We start from the raw sequence: 13370 nt of genomic DNA, 5'->3' as shown, positions 1-13370 counted from the left end.
AACAGAGTTTTCAGATGTAGAAGCCAAATACCCCAGAATACTAACATTCCATTTCAGCAGCTTTATACAAAGTGAGATAAAGGAGGCAGGGAGGCAACATTTCCTCCAATTCAGCAGATCCATTGTCCTATCTTCCAACAAAATGAGAGCTCAAAGGGCAAAGCCCTCAATTTGTGTACTTTCCAGATTCCTTGTGGCAAGAGGACACTTGTCTTCTTCCCCTCCTACAATCCACATTCCCCCAGAATATACAAAGTTTGGGGTCTAATAGACATTAGTAATAACTCCCATTTTGAGAATAACTGGTAAAATACCAGCCCTATAAGAAACCTAAAGGATAAGTAACTGAAGGACTGTCATCCCCATCTTACAGATAAGGGAGTTGAGGATCAGAAATGAAGTGATTTGCCCAGGGTCATATGGCTATAGTAATCATCTGCTAAAACCACATGGCTGTATGTCCATGTAGGATGATCCCAATCAAGCCATCCCTCCTGACCTGTTTCTGCCCACTCTTGAATCCCACCAATTCCCATCCATGCTAGGGAATTTCTGGGAAGTTTCTTTCATTGGCTAAGGGATAGTAGAAGAATATTTTGGGTTTATGGGTGAAAGGATTGGGAGGAATAAAAGACAGGGCCATCTAGCCCTAAGTAAATAAGATATTTTACTTTCTGGTTAATTTGGGCATCACTATTTTTCAATAAAATTCATGCAAGTCAATTTTCTTTTCTTAACTGGGAAAATCAGTGAGACCTATGGCAGCTAGAATGGCCCAATGTATAGAGTGGTGGGCCTGGTGTCAAAGGACTTAAATTCAAACCCAGCCTTAGACACTAGCTGAGTGATCCTGGGCAGGTAAGCCTCTGAACTTTCAGCCTCAGTTTCTCCATCCATCGCCTGGAAATAGTACTAGCACATATCTCCTAGGGTTATGAGGATCAACTTAGATATCTGTAAAGCACTTAGCACAATACCTGGCACATGGTAGGTGCTTAATAAATGTTTGTTCTATTCCTCCCCCATCTCCTACTAAGCACCTTAGATGCTCATCTAGATCTAAGAGATTATTAAATACAACCACTTTCATTTTACAGACCCAGAAAGAGGAAGTGCCTTAGCCAAGATCCCATAGCCAAGCTGCCATTGGAACCCATCTCCTCTCTCTCCAAATTTGGCCCTTTTCCCTGTTTACCACAAGCCTGTCCTTTACAACTGGATTTAAAAACTCCCTGGAGACCCACTGAGAAAGGAACAACTCTCTGGAGTTGACAATGTACCTTTTATCCTAATACTGTAATCAATTCTACCCATCTACTAGGCATAAAAAAAAAAAACCTCTGAAAAAGTCTCCCAATGGGAAAACAGAGGCAACTCCCATTTCAATGATAATTTAGTCACTTGGCTTTTACTCATTAAGTCTGACCAATTTTGCCAATGTAATTTTTCATTATTGCTGTGTTGGTTTGAATATATGCCATGATTTCTCCCAAAATATAGTTTGCATAAAAACTGAACATGATCTAAAATCAAGATGGTTTTTTTGGCAAATGACAATATATACTTTTCTCCTTTCAAAAAATCTCATTTTAGTGCTATAACCTGTACACAGACTGATAATTTCCTCATTTCTAAAATGAAAGGTTTGGAGTAGATGATCTCAAAGGTTCCTTCTAATTCTAACTTCTTTGTTCTACCACCACCATTGACAATCTATGAACTAAAATCATTTTCTATTCTGACATTCTATGTTCTAAGGTCCCTTCCCAACTCTGAAATTTACTATTCTAAGCAGGGATGTGCTGGTAAATGTTTAATGACAGGCTTTCCAGGGAAGGTGGGGAAATGTGCCCATGACCCACTTTTCAGTTTAATCCACCCTATTTTCATTTTCTATATTACCTCCTTAAGCAGAGCTGATCAATAAAACAATCAATCAAACCCAGATTTGTAGAGTTTGCTCATTGATTTCTGAGCTGTAAATGCTCACACTCAGAATTTAACAATTAACTCTCCATGGTGCTAAGATTTCCTCTTGGCTCTGATAATCGATGTTCTAAGATCTTTTCTAGCTCTGACATTCTGTATCCTAAGAATCCTTCCAATGGATGCTGTGAATCTCAAGATACAAAGGGTCCTCCAGGTTCTACAACTCTACAATCTCTGATATGGTTCTGTATCAGTACAGTTTTTTTCTGCCTGAAAACAAATGAGAAAACAAGCAAAAAATAACTTCTCAAATTCACAAGAGGGAAATACATGAATTTTTTGGATCTATAATTTCTGTGTGGGGAATATGGAATCATAAACAGCATCAACTTTCATGAAAACAAGGAGAAACAAAAAACAATGGTTCATTCAGCTCTCAGCTCAAACCAGTGGTCATCTATATCTGGCATCTATGAAATTATAACAGTTATCTAGACATTAGCAGAAATTAACCCAGTGAGCACTTTAGGAACATTTGTTTTTTCAAGAAGCAAGCAAAACAAAATTCATTCTTTGAAGGTTAATGAAGAAATCCATTGACTCCATCAGTTTAAAAGACATCATCTAGGGGCAGCTGGGTAGCTCAGTGGATTGAGAGGCTTAGAAATGGGAAGTCCTGGGTTCAAATGTGACCTCAGACTCTTCTCAGCTATGTGACCCTGGGCAAGTCACTTAACCCCCCATTGCCTAGCCCTTACCACTCTTCTGCCCTGGAACCAATACACAGTATTGATTCCAAGATGGAAGGTAAGGGTTTATTTAAAAAAAAATTAAAGATATCATCTATATATATTCACCTCTGATTCTTCATGTAATTAGTTGAGAGCCTGAGTATCAGGACAGTTCTGGTAGGGGAAAAAACCACAGGAATGGGGGGTCATTAGGTTCTCTCACTCTCTACCATTTTATAATTTAGGAAACTGATGTATAACCTAAGGTTAAGTGACTTGCCTAAGATCACACAGTAACCAATAACCCATGTCCAATTTTCCTGAAATTAAAGGTAATCTCAATAATGATGTAAATAAAAATGCTAAAAGGACATGATATAGTGTTTTGAAAAGCACTGTGTGTGTATTAGTTCAGTTGATCCTTATAAGGGGCAATGTAGCATAATGGGAAAAGGATTTGTAGTCAGAGGCCCTGGGTTCAAATCCACTTTAATAATGATGATGATGATGATGATAGTCAGAATTTATACAGTACTTTAAGATTTACAAATTACTTTACACATATTAACTCACTTGAAGTTCACAACAATCCTGAGAGGCAGGAGCTTATCTTCATTTTATAGTTAAGGAAACTGAGGCTGAGAGAAGTTAAGTGACTTGTACAGAATCACCCAACTGGGGAGTGTATGTAGCAGGATTTGAACTCAGGCCTTGCTAACTCAAAGTCCTTCACTACCTATCCACTACTTACTGATCATAGGATCATAGAGTTGAGGCCAGAAGGGATCTTAAAGGTCATTAGGTTTTCTTCCTTTCCCATTTTACAGATGAAGAAACTGAGGCACATACTGACTAAATGACTAGCTCAGGATCATATAGCTAGTAAGTATTTAAGGTGGAATTTGAACCCCGGTCTTCCTGACTCTAAGATTGGAGCCCTGTCTACTGCACTATACTACCTATCAACTTTAGGAAAGACATTCAAACTCTATGGCCCTTAGTATCCTCATCTACAACATGAGGGAGTTAGATAAGATGAATGGTTTCTAAGATCCTTTCAATTCCCCCAAATGATTTTATGATCTACCCTGTAAGGTATTGTTGTTGTTGTTCCCATTTTACAGATAGGAACATCAAGTTTCAGAAAAGTTTTGAGTTGCCTGGATTCACACTGCTAGCAAGTGTCTGAAGTAAGGGTTGAACCCAGGTCTTGCTGACGTAGGTCCAGGGCTCTTATCTACTCTGCCACCTAGCATCTCGGATGTGTTTTAATAAACAAGAACAATTCATTCCAGCTAACTACAGGGAGAAAGTAACATGCTAAGAGATTGGGGTGGAGTGATGTACAAAGTCAGAGGTGTGGAACTGGAATTCTTATTTACTAATTACTAGCCGTGTGGCCTTGGGAAAGTTACTTCTGTTCTTTGTCCTTCCGATTCCTCTTTAATAAAAAAATGTGAAGTTTGGACCCTAGCAGGGATTCTCCGAGTGTGGTCCAGGGAGCACTGTGAGATCCTGTCATGGAATCCAGGAATTCTGAACTATTTTTATAATAAAAACAAAGGTGTTTTAATTTCTAATATGTGAAAGATTGATAAACATAACCTACTAAGCAGAGGTTCTTGAGGGTCTTCAAAAAGGGCCAGCTGGGTAGCACAGTTGATTGAGAGCCAGGCCTAGAGATGGGAAGTCCTAGGTTCAAATCTGGCCTCAGACACTTCCCAGCTGTGTGACCCTGGGCAAGTCACTTCACCCCAGTGCCCTAGCCCTTACCACTCTTCTGCCTTAGAACCAATATACAATATTGTTTGTATAGGTAAGGGTTAAAATTTTTTTTAATTGATAAGGTAAGGATTTGGGGAGAAGAAGTCCTATTGTTAGGGGAAGCTAGGTGGATCAGTGGATAAAGAGACAGGTCTAGAGACAGAAGGTCCTGGGTTTAAATGCTGCCTCAAATAATCCCTAGTTGTATGACCCTAGGCAAGTCACTTAATCCTAATTGCCTCACTTTTACTGTTCTTCTGCCTTGCTTCCAAGACAGAAGGTAAGGGTTTTAAAAAAGTGTAATGGGAAAATGACTAATATGAAAACTGTTTTACATGGCTACACATGTTAAATTTATATCAGACTGCCTACCACCTCAGGAGGGAAGGAGGGAAACAATTTGGAAATCAAAAAATTTTTAAATAAATGCTAAAAATTATTTTTACATGTAATTGAGAGAAAACAAAATAATATTTAAAAGAATACAAAAGGGTCCCAAGACAATCACTGGGCTAAATGACTTCCACAGAGCCTTTATTATTCAAGATCTTGTTATTTTGGACTTAGAGTTTGGAGGTCTGGGTGTTTGTCCTTGCTGCTGCCACCTCAATGAGCTTGGACAAGTCACTTCCTGCTCTAAGCCTCAGTTTCCCCATCTATATCAATGTTCTACCCATTGTGACTCCATTAACAGCTGTCTCCATAAACCTTTGATAACTGGAAAGGAATACAGAAATGGGAGCCATGAGTATGTTCTTTACTCTTTCTATGGTTATTCTCAGGAGAGGTCCCTCTTCCCTAACCATCCCCATCATATCTCATGCTGATGTAGAGCCCTTGGTCATTCATCTCAAATTTGAGAAAAGGATATGAGGCAATTCAGCAGGTACCAATAGTGCAAGAACCAGAGCTATTCATCTAGAACCAGAAGCTTCTGGGCTTACCCACTAGCCTTCCATTTGACAATGACCTGGTCAATAGGAATGTCTCAGTGCTCTGATGACCTTCCCCAGCCTTTAATGGCTTTTAATTTATTCAATAAAGAGGGGGGGAATGGGTTGCCCCTAGCAGCCAACTCTGGAGCTTGGGGAATCGGTCATCTCTGAGACTGGGGTTGGGTTTTCAATTTAATTGGAAGAGACCAGAGGAGCGACTCTCTTGGTACTTACTTGAAGTTCTCTTGGCCCTTGTTCAGCATGCCCACACCACGCTCTTTCTCATCCACCGAGACACCTGATGAGACTCCAATATATCTCTTGCCCAAGAATTGCTGTCCTTGGTTCCTGAGAGCTCAAGGTAGACAACAATGGATGGTTGCTTCAAAGCAGCATGTTGGGTCTTGGAGAGAGGAGAGGAGAGGAGAGGAGAGGAGAGGAGAGGAGAGGGAGATGGGAAGGAGAAAAGCAAAGAGAACCAGACAGGTACACCAACAAAATGAAGGGAGGTGCATTAAGAAAACTACACCCAGACACACAGTCTGCCACTTTAATTGCAGCCTTGGATTTGGGAAAAGGCCTATGTTTTAGGTGCAAAGAGAAGCAGCTGACACATGAGATCTAGGTTACAGGTACTTAAGGGGAATGTCAGGATCTCATTAGTAAAGAGGGGTTTCTCCCTCCTCTTTTTCTAAATTAAAAGGCATAACAAGTAATGGCTGCTGCCAAACCTCTCTAGATCCATTCTGAATGTTTGTGACTGCACAATTACTGTTGTGGTTGAATCAGGGGAACATGGCAGGGCTTGCCAAGGGCCACATAAGCATTTTAGCCTAACATGGGCCAGGGCTGCTATATCCAAATGGCCACATAAACCCCCCACCCCAACCCTGCCAATAACAAACCCCGAAAAGCTGAGCTTTGAGGAGTCAGGTTGGAACAGATAAATTGTCACCTCCATTGCTTCATCTTGTGTTTAATCTCATTCAGTACCAACCTTCAAAGCCTTCAAGGTGGACTTCTGGTGAAACTCTAGAGCCAACCCAGCTTGGCCTTCTGGGTTTACTTGCTCGACTCTGTATTTAGAATTTCCCTCATCTTGGGAGGGGAAGGCCCTGGTGTCCACCTAAATATAAATATCCCACCCAGATATATTTATCATAGAATCCTGCTCTGGGAGGACTTGGCCACCAAAATTACTTTATATAGGACTGCAGAAATGTTGATTCACATTGGAACCTTAGAACCGAGTCAACAATTTTACTTAGTTCATTTATAAAACACCAAGTTCTAACATCCTGTGTTCTAAGGCCTCTCCCATCTCTGACATTCTATGTTCCAATATATTTCTCAGCTCTAATTTTCTGTATCTTAAAGGACCTCCCAGCTATGATATTTTATGTTCCAGGAGATCTCAGAGTTTTGACTTTCTGTATTCTAAGGCCTTTTCCCATCTCTGACTTCCTGTGTTCCAACATATTTCTCAGCTCTAACTTCCTGTGTCTGAAAGACCTTCTCAACTGACATCTTGTGTTCTAATGGTTTGATAGCTTTGATGTTCTCTTTATCGAAGAGCCCTTCCTATTCTGACATTCCATGTTCTATGGTCCCTTTTGGTTCTGATGTTCTGGGTTCTAAAAAAGTCTTCCAGCTCTGACATTCTGTATTCTCGGGACCCTCCCATCTCTGACATTCTGTGTATGATTAAAGATGTATCCTATTTTAAGAAACTGTGTCAGGCACTGGTGATATAAGGACATAAAAACAAAAGTGTCCCTGCTCTCTGGGAGCTTAAATTATGTTGGGAGGAAACAATGTGTACCAGGATAAGTAAATGCAAAATAATATAAGCTAAATAAGGGGTCACTGAGGACTCTTCCAACTCTCCAATTCAGTTCTAAAATTTGTGAAATAATTTTAGGATGTCAGGCAAAGAATGCCAACAACCCATAGTGGGTTGGGGGTTACTTCTACAGTTTGGAATTGAAAAGACTTTCCAAAGAATCTAAGGGCAAGATATTGAGTAAACATGGTGTCACACTTGTGGAAAGGAAGACTCTCTGAGGTCTTCAACAATTACTTTCCATCTAATCATCAATCAGCCCAAAGCAGATGGCTAGCTCACATCCCCTCTGGTCCATCTTGGAGGCAACAGGAGATACATTTCCCTTAGACTTAGCAACACTATTGCAAGCTATATTCAGGTAACACTTGTGGTGGTGGATACAAATGCGGTTCTCTTTGTGCAATACTTGCTCTTGAATTCTGTGTAAGTGAATCTTATTTTAAATATATGTTATGGGAGTTCAATATTTACATGAACTTGGCCGAGGCTCCTTTCACCAAATCATAGAATCTTATTTAGAAGGGACTTCAGTGGCAGCTAGCCCAAACCAGATGGGAACAGGGATCCCCTTGACAACACAACCAACAGTCAAGTGGATAGCTAGAAGTGGTCAAGCAGTCCATTTTGCCCTGAGACACCTCATTATCAGGAAGGACTTTCTAACTTCAAGGCTAAAGCTTTAACCCATCACTCCTAGTTCTGCCCTCTGGGACCAAGCACTAATAGTCTAACCCTTTGACAACCTTTTAAATACTCTAAGAAAGTGATCAGGTTTGTCCTCTCCCTCCATCTCCACTTTTCTCTTCATCTCTTTCTTCTTCAATTAAAAGATATCTATTCTGTCAGTTTATGCTTGAATAGCCTGAGTGAGGCCTTTCCTCACTATGGCTGCCTTCCTCCCATCACTGTCTCTGGCTTATCTGTATCCCTTTTAAGGCACTCAGGCAAAGAGTTGGAAACTAAAGGGATGCCTTCCAATCAGGGAATGGCTGAACAAATTCTGGCATATGATGGTGATGGAATACTATTGTGCTGTAAGGAAAGACGAACAGGATGATTTCAGAAAGAGCTGGAAAGACCTACGTGAACTGATGCAGAGTAAAGTGAGCAGAACCAGGAGGACATTGTACACAGTAACTGAAATATTGTGGGATGATCAAATGGGAGAGACTTTGCTACTAGCAGCAATACAATGACCCAGGACAATCCAGAGGGACTTATGACAAAGAATGCTATCCCCCTTCAGAGAAAGAACCATTGGAGTAGAAATGCAGATTTCTGATTTATGACTTGTTTATTTGGGCAAAAGACTTGGGGTTTTGGTTTTAAAAGATTGTTCACTTACAAAAATGAATACTATGGAAACAGATAATATACATATAACCCAGACTGAATTGTCAGTTCCAGGAGGGGGCAGGGTGGGAAGAAGGGAGGGAGACAATATGGAACATATAATTTTGGAAAACTTAGAAGGAAATTTGTTATTGAAGTAAAAAATCCAAATTTAAAAAAACATGGCACGCAGAACTGAGCATAAAATTCAGATATATTCTGACCATAATGCAGCTTTGGTTTGACAGAGTAGACCAATATTCTTTAATATAAACATTTACCTTTATTTTATAATTTTACATAGTTATATGTCCGTTTTCAAAAATAGGACATCCTTAATTATACAAAGAATGTCGGAGCTAGAAGACTTTTAGAATACAGAACATCAGAGCTTAAAGGGACTATAAAACATGGAATGTCAGAATTGAGAGGGCTCTTTGATAAAGAGAACATCAAAGCTATCAAACCATTAGAACACAAGATGTCAGCTGAGAGGGCCTTTCAGACATAGGAAGTCAGAGCTGAGAAATATGTTGGAACACAGGAAGTCAGAGATGGGAAAGGCCTTAGAATACAGAGTCAAAGCCCTGGGATCTCCTGGAACATAAAATATCATAGCTGGGAGGCACCTTAGAGCACACAATGTTAGGGTTCGGAGTAACCTTAGAAAACACAATATCAGAACTAAGGAGGACCATAGAATGATGACTTAGTTTAAATCTTATTTTACAAAGAGAAAAATAGAAGCCCAGAGAAGACAAGGATTTGCCCAAGATTATGCACACAATCCTCAGTGGAAAAGCAGAGCCTTGCAGGTCTCCCATTCTTTCACTTTTTGACTGACAAAAATTGGATGAGCGACAACTAAGTAACTACCAACTTATATAAAACACATACTAACTGCCCATAAAAAAGGCAAAAGTCTATTATTTCTTCCACAAAAAAGGTTACCAAAGCTCAGAGATGCCCACACCCTCAAAAGTCATTGGTTCTCACCCCTATGACACCTGGAATTTGTATTCTCTTGTGGTGTATCTGGCTGTGCTAGAGGGTCAGACCTCAAGGGTCAGTTCCACTTAATCAAGAAAGCCATTAAAGGTCTGCCTTTGACTTGTACTAGAATATTCATAGCTGCACTCTTTGTGGTGGCAAAAAAATGGAAAATAAGGGGATGCCCTTCAATTGGGGAATGGCTGAACAAATTGTGGTATCTGTTGGTGATGGAATACTATTGTGCTCAAAGGAATAATGAACTGGAGGGATTCCATATGAATGGAACTGGAACGACCTCCAAGAATTGATGCAGAGTGAAAGGAGCAGAACCAGGAGATACACAGAGATGGATACACTATGGTACAATTGAATGTAATGGACTTCTCTACTAGCAGCAATGCAATGATTCAGGACAATTCTGGGGGATTTATGAGAAAGATGCTATCCACATCCAGAGAAAGAACTGTGGGAGCAGAAACACAGAAGAAAAACAACTGCTTGATCACATGGTTCAATGGGGATATGACTGGAGATGTAGACTCTAATAGATCACCCTAGTGCAAATATCAATAATATGGAAATAGGTCTTGATCAATGACACATGTAAATGAGTGGAATTGCTTGTTGGCTATATGGGAGGGGGAAGGGAGGGACACAAATCATGTAACCATAGAAAAATATCCTAAATTAATTAAATAAAAATTTTCAATTAAAAAATAAAAATAAAGTGCTGCCTTTGGCATACAAGTTAGCTTCCTGGAGACATATGATTGACATTAGAATGGCCTAGGAAGCTGACCCATAGCTAAGGGAAGCAAGCTGAGACCTACCTAAGGGAAGTAACCTGGTATGGTGTGGGGGAGAGAGGAAGGGAGAAAAATAATTACTAACATTTACATAGTATTTTAAGGTTTTGCTTTGATCCTTACAATAATCCAGTGAGGTGGGTACTATTATTAACTCCATTTTACATACAAGGAAACTGAGGCACAAAGAAGCTAAATGACTTGCCAGAGTCACACAGTTTGTATTTGAGGCAGGACTTGAACTCAGGTTTTCCTGACTCCCAAGTGCAATGCTCTGGCCACTATAGTCTGTAGTCACTGTAGTCTGAGAATCTGAATTCATAGACTAATTCAGTCATTTACTTCATCTGTGAGCTAGGGGAAGTCCATTCTCTTTTCTGAGACTCAATTGTTTAAGGTCTTGAAGATGACTAGGATTGGTGTTAAATCTTAGAGCCAAGTCTATAGACCGGAGGTCCAAGGTTCAAATCTGATCTCAGATACTTCCCAGCTGTGTGACCCTGGGCAAGACACTTAACCTCCATTGCCTAGCCCTTACCACTCTTCTAACTTGGAATGAATACATAGCATTGATTCCAAGATGGAAGGTAAAAAGTTTAAAAAGAAAAAAAGGAGAAAGCAAAGGATTGACAGTCCTGTATCACAGCCACAGATGTTGGGTCAATGGGATTACCCCAGTTCCCTTAGTCAGCCCAGAGGGATGTGACTGACACCTAATGCCATCTCCTATCTGCTTACATCATTTTTAAGGCTCCTTGCAGGGCTCTGACACAAGCAGACAAATTCAGATTATCTCCATTCATCTATTTTTGGTCTTCACCGATGCTGTTCAATGAAGAGTCTGTGATTCCCTTGGTCTAATGTCATTCTGGATGCCTAGTTACTGGAGGAGTGGGGCAGCTGCCTGGTCTCTGAATACTTTCCTCTTTGCTGGAGGACAGGCAGGAGGCCCATGTGTAGGTGAGGCAGCCCTTTTAGTAACAGCAAAGCTGTAATCTTGGAATGTCAGGGGCTGAGATTGGGCTGAGGCTGACCTCCTTCATTTATAGAGGAGATGGGAAAATGGTTGTTCAAGGTCCTTAGGAACTGATGTAGAGGGGTTTGGGGGGAGAAACAGAGACCTACAGGCATCCAGCATGGGATGGGGAATGGTACAGGATGGGGCAAGAGAGGAGTTCACCCTAGACTACCATCTGTTAGCTTCCTCTTTTAACTAATTATTCTTTCTAGCTTAGGGCTACATTCTGTTGTTTCTATTCTGTGAAGTGATTACAAATGTTGTCAGAATGCCCTAAATCCAGCACCCTCTAAACTGGCATCCTGGAACAAAGTTCTGCTTGTTCCATACTCGTTACAGCTCTGAAAGTGGGGAACCTTAAAGAGGTCAGGACCCCTCTACAATAAGTATGAAATAATTCCTAGGTTTTCTCCCTCACCCCAACTGATCATTTATTTGTCTTCAACATTCTTTTTCTTTTAAAATGGGTTACAGGGGGCAGCTGGATAGCTCAGTGGATTGAGAGCCAGGCCTAGATATGGGAGGTCTTAGGTTCAAACCTGGCCTCAGACACTTCCCAGCTGTGTGACCCTGGGCAAGTCACTTAACTCCCATTGCCTAGCCCTTACCATTCTTCTGCCTTGGAGACAATACACAGTATTGATTCCAAGATGGAAGGTAAGGGTTTAAAAAAATAAATAAAATGGGTTCCAAATTCTCTTTTATCATTTACCCCCCCCCCTTACCACTAGATCTCCTATCCATTTCCCATCCCATCCTATTTCCCTATTAGGAAAGATAGATTTTTTAGACCCTACTGAGTATATATTCTTCCCTCTTTGAACTCATTCTGATGAGAATGAGATTCAAACATTGCCTGCCCTGCCCCTGCCATTTTCCCTCCAATAGAAAAGATTTTCTTTGAAATCATATAAAACATATTTCCATATTAGCTATATTGCAAAAGAGATGTAGAGAGAGACACACAGAGAGAATTATACTTCCATTTGCACACATAGTTCTTCAGTTCTCTCTCTCTGAAGGTAGAGAGCATTTTTCATCATGAGTCCTTTGGAATTATCATCAATCATTGTTTTGATCAAAATAACCAAGTCTTTCATAATTGATCATCATTACAACATTGCTTTTACTCTGCACAATGATCTCCCAGTTCTCACTTCACTTTGCATCAGTTCATAAAGTTCTTGAAACTTTTTTCCTTTGTTATTTCTTATATAACACAATAAATAACATTCCATCATAGTCTGTTGGGCTTGTGTCCAATCAGCATTTTTTCTTGAGGCTTTGCTTATAGTTATTTCTATATTGTTAATGTCTTCTAAGTTTATATCTTTGTCTTCTCTGCCACAATAGCAGCCTTTTATGGTAAAGTTATTTTTGTTGTTGTTGTTTGCTCATTTTTTTTTGGTCTTTGACAGCTGAGTGGAAAATTGATTGGAGTGGACCAGATGCAAAGAGATCAATCAGCAGGTTATTATAATGCATAGTTAACTGAATTTAGTACATAGCCATTCAGGCTATGGGCTCCCACACCCAGTCAGGCTACCACTGAAAGTCAGTAAAATGCCTTGCAACTATGACAGTCTAATTTTTACTCTATTTTATCTGGTGCACATTGAAGTATCTGATCTCAGATCATTATCTGACTTAGAATTAGATAGAAATACATATAACTCATGTTTGAGCCTTCATTGTTCATATAAATCCCCAAAGTAACACCACACAGTAGCTGTATGGAAACTAGAATAAATCAAAACAACTCTGAGGTATCACCGCACACCTAGCAGATTAGCTAACATGAAAGGAAAAGAAAGTAATAAATTTTGGAGGGGTTATGGCAAAGTTGGGACATTAATGTGGCAAAGTTGGGACATTAATGTGGCAAAGTTGGGACATTAATTCATTGCTGGTGGGGTTGTGAATTGATCCAACCATTCTGGAGGGCAATTTGGAACTATGCCCAAAGGGCAATAAAAGACTCTCTGCCCTTTGATCCAGCCATAGCACTGCTGGGTT

At 40.1% G+C, this 13370-nt stretch overlaps 1 protein-coding gene across 10 annotated transcripts in view; it reads right to left on the bottom strand.

Moving 5' to 3' along the window:
• PLA2G2C (phospholipase A2 group IIC) overlaps positions 1 to 13370 on the bottom strand; it is a 98820-nt gene that overhangs the window by 29833 nt on the left and 55617 nt on the right. For all 10 annotated transcript variants that reach the window (XR_008911540.1, XR_008911542.1, XR_008911546.1 and 7 more), the window contains one exon: positions 5594 to 5762. The gene's annotated coding sequence lies outside the window, so the exon portion shown is untranslated. The remainder of the gene's footprint in view (positions 1 to 5593; positions 5763 to 13370) is intronic.

The sequence above is a fragment of the Monodelphis domestica genome, chromosome 4, assembly GCF_027887165.1.
Source record: "Monodelphis domestica isolate mMonDom1 chromosome 4, mMonDom1.pri, whole genome shotgun sequence".
Taxonomy (NCBI): domain Eukaryota; kingdom Metazoa; phylum Chordata; class Mammalia; order Didelphimorphia; family Didelphidae; genus Monodelphis; species Monodelphis domestica.
This window is presented reverse-complemented; position numbering and strand designations above follow the sequence as displayed.